Source organism: Alosa pseudoharengus, unplaced genomic scaffold (assembly GCF_046254945.1).
Source record: "Alosa pseudoharengus isolate Yale_2024_CS ecotype anadromous, Long Island Sound unplaced genomic scaffold, YU_APseudo_1.1 YU_APseudo_1.1_scf_22, whole genome shotgun sequence".
Lineage (NCBI taxonomy): Eukaryota > Metazoa > Chordata > Actinopteri > Clupeiformes > Clupeidae > Alosa > Alosa pseudoharengus.
Genome location: NW_027468680.1, coordinates 8,171,192 through 8,181,901, shown reverse-complemented (window position 1 = coordinate 8,181,901; position 10,710 = coordinate 8,171,192).

Here is a 10,710-nt window from a genome sequence, read left to right as displayed (position 1 = left end):
CCCAAACACACACACACACACACACACACACACACACACACACACACACCCCCGAACCCCCGTCTAACCCCCCCCTACCACGCCTTAAAATCAGGAGCCCAGGAGGTGAGGGGCGACCAAAGGACAGTGCCCACCTACCTGCTGAAAATAACATCAGAAATAGTCATATGTTAATTGCTCATTGGCTGGGGGTCGGCCGGTCGGCCGGGCGGGCGTGCGGAGGGGACGACGGAGTGCCCCGGAGGCCTGTGGAGGCGGCGGCCCTCGTCTGATAAGGGAGCGGCGGTTTCGGATCTATCCAGGACAGGAGACTCTCAGAGGGCCGCTGTTTTAAGAGCGCAGGATTAAAGGTATCGCTGCTCTGCCTGTCATTACCCCCCATTTACTAAGTTAAGAGGATCACTGGGGGACGGCCAGCAGAGGCCACTGGATGAAATATAACAGCCCCGGCGTGATGCCCGATATGAAGCCGGCCTGACTCGGGCGTCTCCGCGGTAATCCATCTCCGGGTATCAACTGTATTTTATCATCACGGAATATTGACGAGGCTTTGATTCCGTGTCGTTTATTGATCAAACGCGTCACGCCTGTTAACTTGATTACACTGACCACAGGTAACACTTCAATCACGCTTGCCTGTTCCAGCCGAACGGCTTGCGTACACTATAAATAGGCGAAAATAATTTATCGACTGCATGACGAGTGAATGACTTACAAAAAAGCCCTGTACTTAACCGCAAGCCCCAGTACAATTACTCCTGCACAATTACTCACAGGGCAAGGGGACAAAAGCACCTTTAGGGGAAAGACTGCACACGATTGGCCTTGATTTCCCACTAAGTGGTTTTCTTCTCCCACACAGCACTACACAAACATTAGACATATTTCCCTTTGCACAGGCCCGTCCTGCACAAACACCTGAGCGTTCCTATGGAGATTACATATGATGGCATGGTACACATTCTATACATCCAGGCTCTGGGATTCCATTGCTTTCATATAACACCCAGAGTACTTCCTGAACAACCTGCAATTTAAACGGATTGTCATGTGACTTAGGCACTGATGAATATGAGATATTAAGACGTGCGACTTTAACAAAAACACTTTCTTGTCATCTTTATGAATTCACATCATTGTATTTTTATCATATTGACCCTATCTTCCCATTAATATCATTTCCCATGGACGTGACTGTGAATATGATTGTGTGAAAATGTGATCAATGAAGAACTGCGTGGAGCTAAGACAGTGATTTCAGCAGTGTGGAGCCTGAGGCTCAGTGAGATGCTAAGCTACTGATGGGATGTTACAGTAACATGAATGATCGCGTGGACTACCTCACACTTTCCTCGCCCACTTGTGTGAATTCACATGACTGCATTATAGCCTATTGTCCTATACGTTCCCATATGATCACTGTGGTTAACGATTCCGCCATTTCCACTAATTTTTGGATAACGAGGCTAATGCGGAGTGGCACGAGGCTCAGACAGCGCTGTCTTCGGCGGGGTATTCCTGGAGATTGAGACGCGGTGAGTGAATGATTGGAATCAGAGCCGCGGTGTGAAATTGGGTCTCCGGCTCGAGTGTGGTGTGTGTGTGCCACGGTGGCGCACAGGGGATTATGGAGGCTGTGTGTGGTTTCACTCGGGATTTACAGAAATGGATTAGCTGCATGTGCAGTCAACACTGTAGAGGTATCTATACTATACCAGGATAATCCCACAAGACTGGTGCCTGGGGCACACACACACACACACACACACACACACACACAGCTAATGTCATAATCGCTCACACACTAACATGCTCCCTCAGTGCCTTCACAGAACACATTTAATGTATATTATATATATATTTCTCTCTCTATATATAGAGAAAGACATTAAATATATTTTATATTATTTATTAAGCATGGATTACCCATGGGCCATGATCTAATTACAACTGCTATTACAATAACTTACAATCTCTCTCACCATGAAAATAAATACAGAGGGCTTTGGATTTTGTAAACAAAACTAAATGGTCTTTGAATTACACAGTCTTAGAGTTGACTGTACCTTATTGGAAAAAAAACACTTAGATGTGTGTTAATCAACATTTTTCTTTTAATGTTGTTGCTATCATTAAAGATTAATACATAATCACACTTGGCATCTCAGTGCTAATTTGTTATTTGCTAAATATAAACCATGCTAGTGGTTTTAACGTTAATATGTTTTGATATGTTTGTCTCATTTCACTACAGTGAGAATATAATGAGCATTCATGTGCATATAGTGAGCATTAATGTACGACTAATATATGGCGTACATGTTGTCTCCCTGCTTGTTTATTTGCTTATTTATTTATTTGTGGTCATGCTTTTTATTAGTGTCAGCATGGACATAAACAACAGCGGCCACAGGAGAATGGCCTCCGCCAAGAGATGTTCTGCTCCGCTCACGTCATTAACCACGCGGTGATTTTTCCTCCGAATCACCGCTGTCTCCTTAGGCCGGGCACCAGGGGTGTTGTGGACTTGGCACGACACGCGACGGCACTGACCACACACGGCTAACGACAAGCCCTGACCAATCGCTCTGCCAGCACGGCTGTTCCGCTAGCCCAACAAATGGAGGCGCGTGGCGGAGCAGAAGGCAGCAGCCAGCAGCCAGTGCAGGTGAGCGTGATGGACAGGGCCGCTGATACCACCCCTCACCCCCACCCTCACCCCCACCCTCACCCCCAACCACTCCAGCAGGTGAGGCCACCTCCGCCCCACTACAGAAAACAAGAAGGACCGAGTTGAGACGAGGAGGAGGAGGAGGTAGAGAGGCGAAAAAAAGAAAACACACGAAAGAAGAAAAAAAGAAACAATAAAATAATAATAAAAAATAAAAAAATCCCGGGACCGAAAAGACGGCAGGGGCCGCCCAGGCGTAACCCGTTGCCCAGGTGACCGATGCCGTCTCGCTAACCGAATGAGCCGCGATTTACCTCTTGGACCATCTGGTCCCGCTGTCAGAGCAGCCCCCCCGCCTCCTCCCCAGCGGCGGCTGTCTGGGAGGGGGGGGGGGGCGGTCTGTGTGTGTGTGTGTGTGTGTGTGTGGGGCTGACGAGCGAGGCCTCAGGGCCCTCCATCACGGCCCGCCACCAGGGCCGCGCCAGCTGTCGCCACTCATTTGCATTCTCTCCCCAAAATAATGAAATTAGCCACAAGTTTCCTGAGGTGATGCGAGGAGGCGCGGAGAGGAGAGGAGAGAAGCGGAGAGGAGCAGACTTAGGCAGGATGTGTCAGTGTGCGCCGGCGAGCGCAGATCGGGGAAGGTCACGGCCGGAGCAGAGCTCGGTTGGAAAAAAAAAAGAAAGTCTGCCTGCACATGCACACACACACACACACACACACACACAGAGGCAAAAATCAAACAGAAATACTATGAAATAGAGACGGGTATTTAGGGATAAATGCATCTGACAGAGGGGGTAATATCTACAGTGTCCTTTTGTCCACTCCGGGTTCAAAAATGCTCCGAAACGTTTTGACTCCATTTCTGCATCTGTGGCTTTGTGTCGGCTTGGCTCTGTAGCCAGGGCTGGACACTTGCTGAGAGCTATTGTCTTATTACATTATCTCAGCAGCACAGATGCTGCATACCAGCGGAGAGAGCAGGAGAGAAGAGGAAAGAGAGGAGGAGAGAGAGGAGGAAAGAGAGGAGAGAGAGGAGGAGAGGGAGGAGGAGAGAGAAGAGGAAAGAGGACAGAGAGCAGGAGAGAGGGAGCAGGAGAGAGAAGAGGAAAGAGCAGGAAAGAGAGGAGGAGAGAGGGAGCAGAAGAGAGAGAGGAGGAGAGAGAGAGAGGAGGAGAGAGAGAGAGGCTCTGTTTCACTGCGACCCACAGGAGTCGGGATGCAGCAGAGGGCCGAGTAGCACTCAGGAAACATAACACACAGAGGAAGTTACCGCAGGACGGAGGAGCTGAGTACCAAACGGCAGCAGGACATTGATGGGGCAGACAGAACAAGACCTGGGACTAATTAAAATGTGTGTGTGTGTGTGTGTGTCTGCTTTAATGACAAATACTGTTATATGATTGTATGTTATTTTCTGTTGTGATGTTTTCTGATTTTCTGTTTGATGTTTTCTGCACTGTATGTGCTTTGACAACACTGTTTCTTTTTGAGTGATCATGCCAATAAAGCATATGGGACTGAACTGGACTGAGAGAGAGAGAGAGTATGAGAGAGGGAGGGAAAGAGAGAGACAGAAAATGGAAGACTGAGAGAGAAATGGGTGGGAGAAGAGAGGAGTGTGTGAGAGTGAGAAATAAAAAATACAAACATGTGTCTGAAGGTGTGAATAATGTGTTTGTGTGTTTTAGGCATGTGTGTGTTGTGTGTCTGTAATTGTATGTGTGTGTGTGTGTGTGTGTATGTATGTGAATATGTGTGTGTGTGTGTGTGTGTGTGAATGTGAGTGTGTATGTAAATGTGAATATGTGTGTGTGTGTGTGTGTGTGTGTGAATGTGAGTTTGTATGTAAATGTGAATATGTGAGTGTGTGTGTATGTGTGTGTGTGTGTGAATGTGAGTTTGTATGTAAATGTTAATATGTGTGTGTGTGTGTGTGTGTGTGTGTGTGTTCGCTCCATCCGGTCTCTCAGCGGTCCTCCTGCGCAGTGCTGTGAGGTGCAGAGCGGAGCGTGTGCCCGGTGGGGGAGTGTGTGCCCAGTGGGGGAGTGGTGGTGTCCTGCTCGGCTCAGTGGCCCTGCTGTCCGCCCGGGTTAGGCTTTGACAGGCGCGCTGATTGATTCCGCTCGCCGGGGCCCGGCTGCCGCACCAGCCGCATGGCGGGGCGTTCCTGTCGACCCCGGCCAGGTGATGTGGCACCTGAGGGCCAGGGGCCAGCGACGAGCCACGGGGTCGCTCTGGATGGGGTCCGGCTGACACGGCTCTCCGCTGACAGACCCAGACGCCTGACTGCTATCATCTCTCCCTCCCTACCCCTCTCCTCCCTCTCTCTCTCCCTCTCTCTCTCTGTCCCTCCAGTCGGATGTGGTTGAGTCAGATCAGGACAGAAGGCAGCAGACGCATCTGTTTCTGCTGAGTATAACAGTATTCATGCTGAGGACTCTCAACATGGCCAGCACTCAGCTACATCCCTCAGCCAGTGTCCAGATAAAATGGCGGTGGCTGGCGCTGCTTTACACTGAGGCTGGTGCTGGTGGGGAATGCAGGTGACGTGACTGCTTCCCCAGGTGTCGCTCCCGGTGTGCTTGGACCTTGAAAGTGTTAAAGGTCGTTGTTTTTCTCCGTGCGTCTCTCTCTCCCTTTCTGTGTTTTTTCGCCGAGCATCAGCACATCCGCTCTATCAATAACGCCTTGTCACTCACAGACGTGACAATTGCCAGAGGTACGCACCTGTCAATACACCTTTTTAAGACAGACACCTGTCTCTTTGGGATGCAGTCCGCCCAACAAATGCTTGTCAATACATCTTGTGATTGGTATTCATCATTGCCTGGGCTGTTGGATTCCATTTGGAGCAAGGCGACAAAAAAACGTGCTTGTGTGTGTGTGTGTGAGTGTGTGTGTGTGTGTGTGTGTGTGTGTGTGTGTGTGAGTGTGTGAGTGTGTGTGTGTGTGTGTGTGTGTGTGTGTGTGTGTGTGTGTGTGAGTGTGTGTGTGAGTGTGTGTGTGTGTGGTCAGAGAGGCTTTGCTTTATGGACTTTTGATCAAACGCATAACAAAGGGGCTTTTTCCCTGCACTCGCCCTGGGTGGGATCGTGACCTTTCCAGGGTCAGACTGGGCAACACAGTGGCCAACAGCGGGCATAAGGTCCATTACATTGAACTTAGGAATGAGCGGTCAAGGTAAACACTCAGAACTCTTAAACGTACTGTGACTTCCCTTACTGATCCGTACAGCTCTTTAGTTAGTAGAGAAGCGAATCACAAAGTAACTCACAATAATATCACAATAAATTGCCCACAATAACAACAGTACCATGATACAGCGATTCTGCAATTCGGCCATATGTTGTAAGACAATCATCCATTGTGTAATTGAAAATTAAAATATATGCCAAAAAAGGCAAACAACAATTAGGCCTATTACAGAATATTTGTTCACTACATTGTGGTATGGACTAACAATGTACAACAAAGAGCTTAGAGCCAACCCCAAACATGGAGGTGGAAAAGGTTAGGGAATCTTTGGACAACTAGAATGGTTAAGTGAATAAATACATTTTTGAACATTTTTAACATTTTAAACAGTTGATCAGTTTTAATAAATGTATAGATATTTGGGGCCACGATAACAATTGTGCAAGATTATACAAAACTATATAGTACCATACTGATTTTGTCCCTATTTGTTGGATTAATTGGTATCAGTACTTTGTGTCTTTGTACTTTGTGCTTCCTCTCCAACTTCAGCCCTTTCCCTGTTACTGAACTGCAGGCCAAATCTGGCCCTGAAGCTATAACTGCTGTGGGGGGTTTCCAAGCTCCCCGATCCTCAAAGTACACCAACGAATGTCTTTTAAAAACTTCAGTCCACGGCACGCTGCGGGGGAAAAAGTCTCCAACTTCCCCGTCTCGGGCGAAAAGTGACTGTCGCGGCTGTGAAATCGCCCAATGAGACGTGGCGCCGACCTGACAGAACAATTCCACACTCACTTAAATTAATACATTTAATTGAGCAGCAGCGGGTAGTGCCACTGATGGCGAAATGGGAACAGCTGTTGCTCCCCGGCTTGTGTTTGAAATACATAAATAAATAACACGATCAGTGAATCACTCTCTGCACCCCGAAGTGTCACAATATTATGCATCAGTGGGAGAGACGGCGGCGCGCGGGCAAAGCCTTCAGTGGAGTGTTTTGAAACGCCTCTCTCTCGATATCTGCATTTGAAATGTAATTACGGAGCCAGCCATGTGAGGCGCGGCCCACATCTGTCTGAGCATCTGTCTGACTCCTCATTCTCCAGCCTCTGCCTGGTAGAAACAATCCAAAACGCGCTGCCTACAAGCACATTAGGACAGATTACAAAACGCTCAATCTCTACTTAAAGTTCACCCTCCACTCAGCGAAGCAGGAGAGGGGGTGGGGGGTGGGGGGTGCTTTCATTTTCCAATTCAGTCGCTCACTGTGCAAGTCAGATTAATTAAGAGTCTGTGTAGACAGGAAATGTACCAGCGGGACCTAAAATAATAAGGCAAATATGCTTTTACATATTCGACTTGTTCCATGTGTATTCCACACATAGTTTTTTTTCTTGTTGTGTTCAACAGGAAAAGTAAAAAAAAAAAAAAAATAGAAAATAAGTGTACTTCCTGCCTCCATTTTAATCAGAGGTAATTAATGTCCTGGCAGTGCGGATGAAGTCCCCAGAAACGCCGTGTGCGTCGCCGTGGCGATCAGTGGGGATGATTTACAAGCGTCTGGCTTCATTGTGCCTTTGAATGGATGTCAGAGGCGGAGGCTGAGGCGGAGGCTGAGGCACGGCGACGGCTGCCGTGGCGACGGATGCGGATGCTATCAGTGCCAGCGCTGGCATCTGCCACTGACAGGCAGAAAGCTGGAGACCCAGAGAGAGGAGATGTAAATGATCAGACTCTGACAATGATCTCACACTCCTCTCTCTCTATCCCTCTCTCTCTCTCTATCCCTCTCTCTCTCCCTCCATGGGAATTTCCCCAACCCGCGCGGCCTTTGACTGACAAAAGACGTCTCACTTCCCACAGCAGATGCTAATGCATTCTGATGCAGGAGGGGGGGGGGGGGGCTCATGTTTGAAGTGGTGATGGAGACAGAGAGAGTGAGTGAAACAGAGACAGATACAGAGAGACAGACAGGGCACTAGAGAGAGAGAGAGAGAGAGAGAGAGAGAGAGAGAGAGAGAGAGAAAGGAGAGATAGAGTGGAAGCAAGTCTGTCAATCTGAGAGAATGACATCTGAATAATTGTTTGAGAGTTGAAGCGGCTTTCACAGGTCCCAGCACCTCCCAGCCCAGCCAGGTGCCACAGCTACTGTAAGTGCCTGAGTTTGCTCCTGGAGAGGTCAAGTAACAGCTACTGTACAGTAAGTGCCTGGGTTGGCTCCTGGAGAGGTCAAGTAACAGTCAACAATGATGTCACCATTTTGGCCTGTTAAACTACTCTGAAAAGGAGAAAGCTGCATTGAAGTGCTTTCTATGTATATGGGAAAATAAGAATTACTACAGCTTGAAAGTGCAACTACTGTTATTCTTCCAGTGGATGTTATCCTACACTCACACACACGCACACACACACACACACACACACACACCTACACACACACACACTCTTCCCTGTCATAATACACCACTAAGAGACAGCTAGGACATGTGTGTGTATATGTGTGTGTGTGTGTGTGTGTGTGTGTGTGTGTGTGTGTGTGTGTGTGTGTGTGTGTGTGTGTGTGTGTGGACAGCCGGCCTGGCAGTCCTTCTGGGACAGAGGGAGGGAGGGAGGGAGGAGGAGGGCCGAAGATGAGGTAGGCAGAGTGAACAAGTGAACGAGTGATCAGAGTAAACGAGTGCGCCACTCCAGCAGGAGGGCTGGCCTGACCGCACCTGCCCAAGCCCCCCCCTCCCCCCCCTGCCAAGCCCCCCCAGCGGTGAGTGAAGACAGCCCATCACTGGCCTGTCAACCCAGCCCGACCCTCCTGCTCTCTGATCTTCCCCCTGGCCCACCCCTCAACCTGCCCACCCCAACACACACACACACACACACACACACATACACACACACACACACACGCCTCCACCTCCTGGACACAGCTCAGCTGACTGACAGGCAGACTGATAGGGCTCAAACTCAGCTACAGCACACCGCTAGCACATAGGTCAGCAAGACGTCACACTGGGTTTGCATAATTCTTTTTCTACACACCAGGCAAAATGTATTCATTTATTCCCTGAAATGAATGGGTGTGTGTGTGTGTGTGTGTGTGTGTGGGATGGTGGGGGTGGTGGTGGTGGGGAGGGGGTTCAAGCACAGATGCTTCAACATTTCAGCACTCTTCTCAGGCAGGAGCAGATGATTCCAGATTCCAGTGCGTGAATACTGTGCAATATCCACTTTAAGAGTGATTTGTTTTTAATTAAGTGCTTCAGTGAGATGAATTTACTCCATGATCGACTACCCCCACAGTGGAAAATGACACTCATATATTATTATGTTGTCGATGGATTCTTTTATTGTACTGTATGTTTAGTAGCCTGGCTGACACTTGAGAGTTGGACCCTCTCAGATCACAAAATTAAACATCAATTGGTACATCAAACTCTTACCCAATCTTAACAAACACACACCTTTCATTGTTGTTTACTTAATTTCAAAGAAAATACATGTTTGTGTCATTTAGTATTGATTAAATTGATTGATTCGCAATCTCCTCTAGCCTTGCCTTTGTTGCCCTTGTCCCTTCATTATTCCCAGTGAAACTCCACGGATTGTGGGACAGGCTGCCCCCACTCTGTTTGATTCCAGTGTCCGGCACCTGGGCTGCCCACAGAGGCCGATCGCTGATTGTACCTTTAAGAGGCAGTTTGAAACCGCATATCCTCTAATGCACCTCTACCTCAAGTGAAGCCCTCTCTAACTGTCGGAGCAGTATTCTTGTTGACAGCTGTTGGAGTGGTTTTCTCCGTAGGTGCGTTCTTCCTCCCTAGCTTGTGCAGAGTTCTCCTCTAACTGTTGTCCAATCGGTTCTCCTCCTCTGTACGTACAGTATGTTGTTTTGAGTTCTCCCGTCATTTGATTGGTTCCCCTCCTCTCTATCTCATTCCGAGTTCTCCCCTAACTCTTGTTGGTTCTCCTCTCTAGCGGCTTCTCACTGAGTTTTACCCTGACTGTCGTCTAACGACTCTCCACCTTTCTGAATCTGGCCATCAGGTGGTGTGTGTGTGTGTGTGTGACAGCTCAGCACTGGGCCTCCTGCTGTCCTGTGTGTGTGTGTGTGTGTGTGTGTGTGTGTGTGTGATGGGGCCTCCTGCTGTCCTGGCCCCATGCCTAGCAGTGCTCCACCTCTCACCGGCAGAGTGAGGGCCTCTGCGGATGCCCCATCACACACACATCACACACACACACACACACACACACGTCGTTGTAAATGAGTCCAGACAGGCCAGATGCAGCAGGAAAGGAGAGGAGAGAAAAGAAGAGGAGAAAAGGAGGAGGAGGAAACGAGAGAAGGAAAAAGAGAAAGAGGGAAGAGAGGAGGTAGAGAGAAAAAGAGAGAGAGGAGAAAAAGACAGAGAGAGCAAGGAGAGCAGAAGAGAGAGGAGGAGCTAAAGATGTAGAGAGAGAGAGAGAGGAGAGGAGCACAGGTGCTTGTCAGCCTGCTGTGTGTGTGTGTGTGTGTGTGTGTGTGTGTGTGTTCTGGGTTTTGGCCCTTGTTTGTTCAGGTGGAATCACACAGGCCCACACAAGAAGCCTCAGGACGGCGAGCGGTTATGACAGCAGCGCAGCACAGGCTGTTAGGTGTCAGAGTAAATATTACCGAGTGGACTAAATGCAGTATAAATACCATTAACATTCATTTTACACATGGCTAATCTCCCCTGACCTGTGGTGGGGTGGGGGGGTGCAATAGCAGAGCAGAGAAACACAGAGGGCTGCTCTTAGGAACGGGCTCCTTGGGGCACTGCAAAGGTGCAGGACACTGAAGTGCCCAGAGTTTGAGCTTGTTAAGG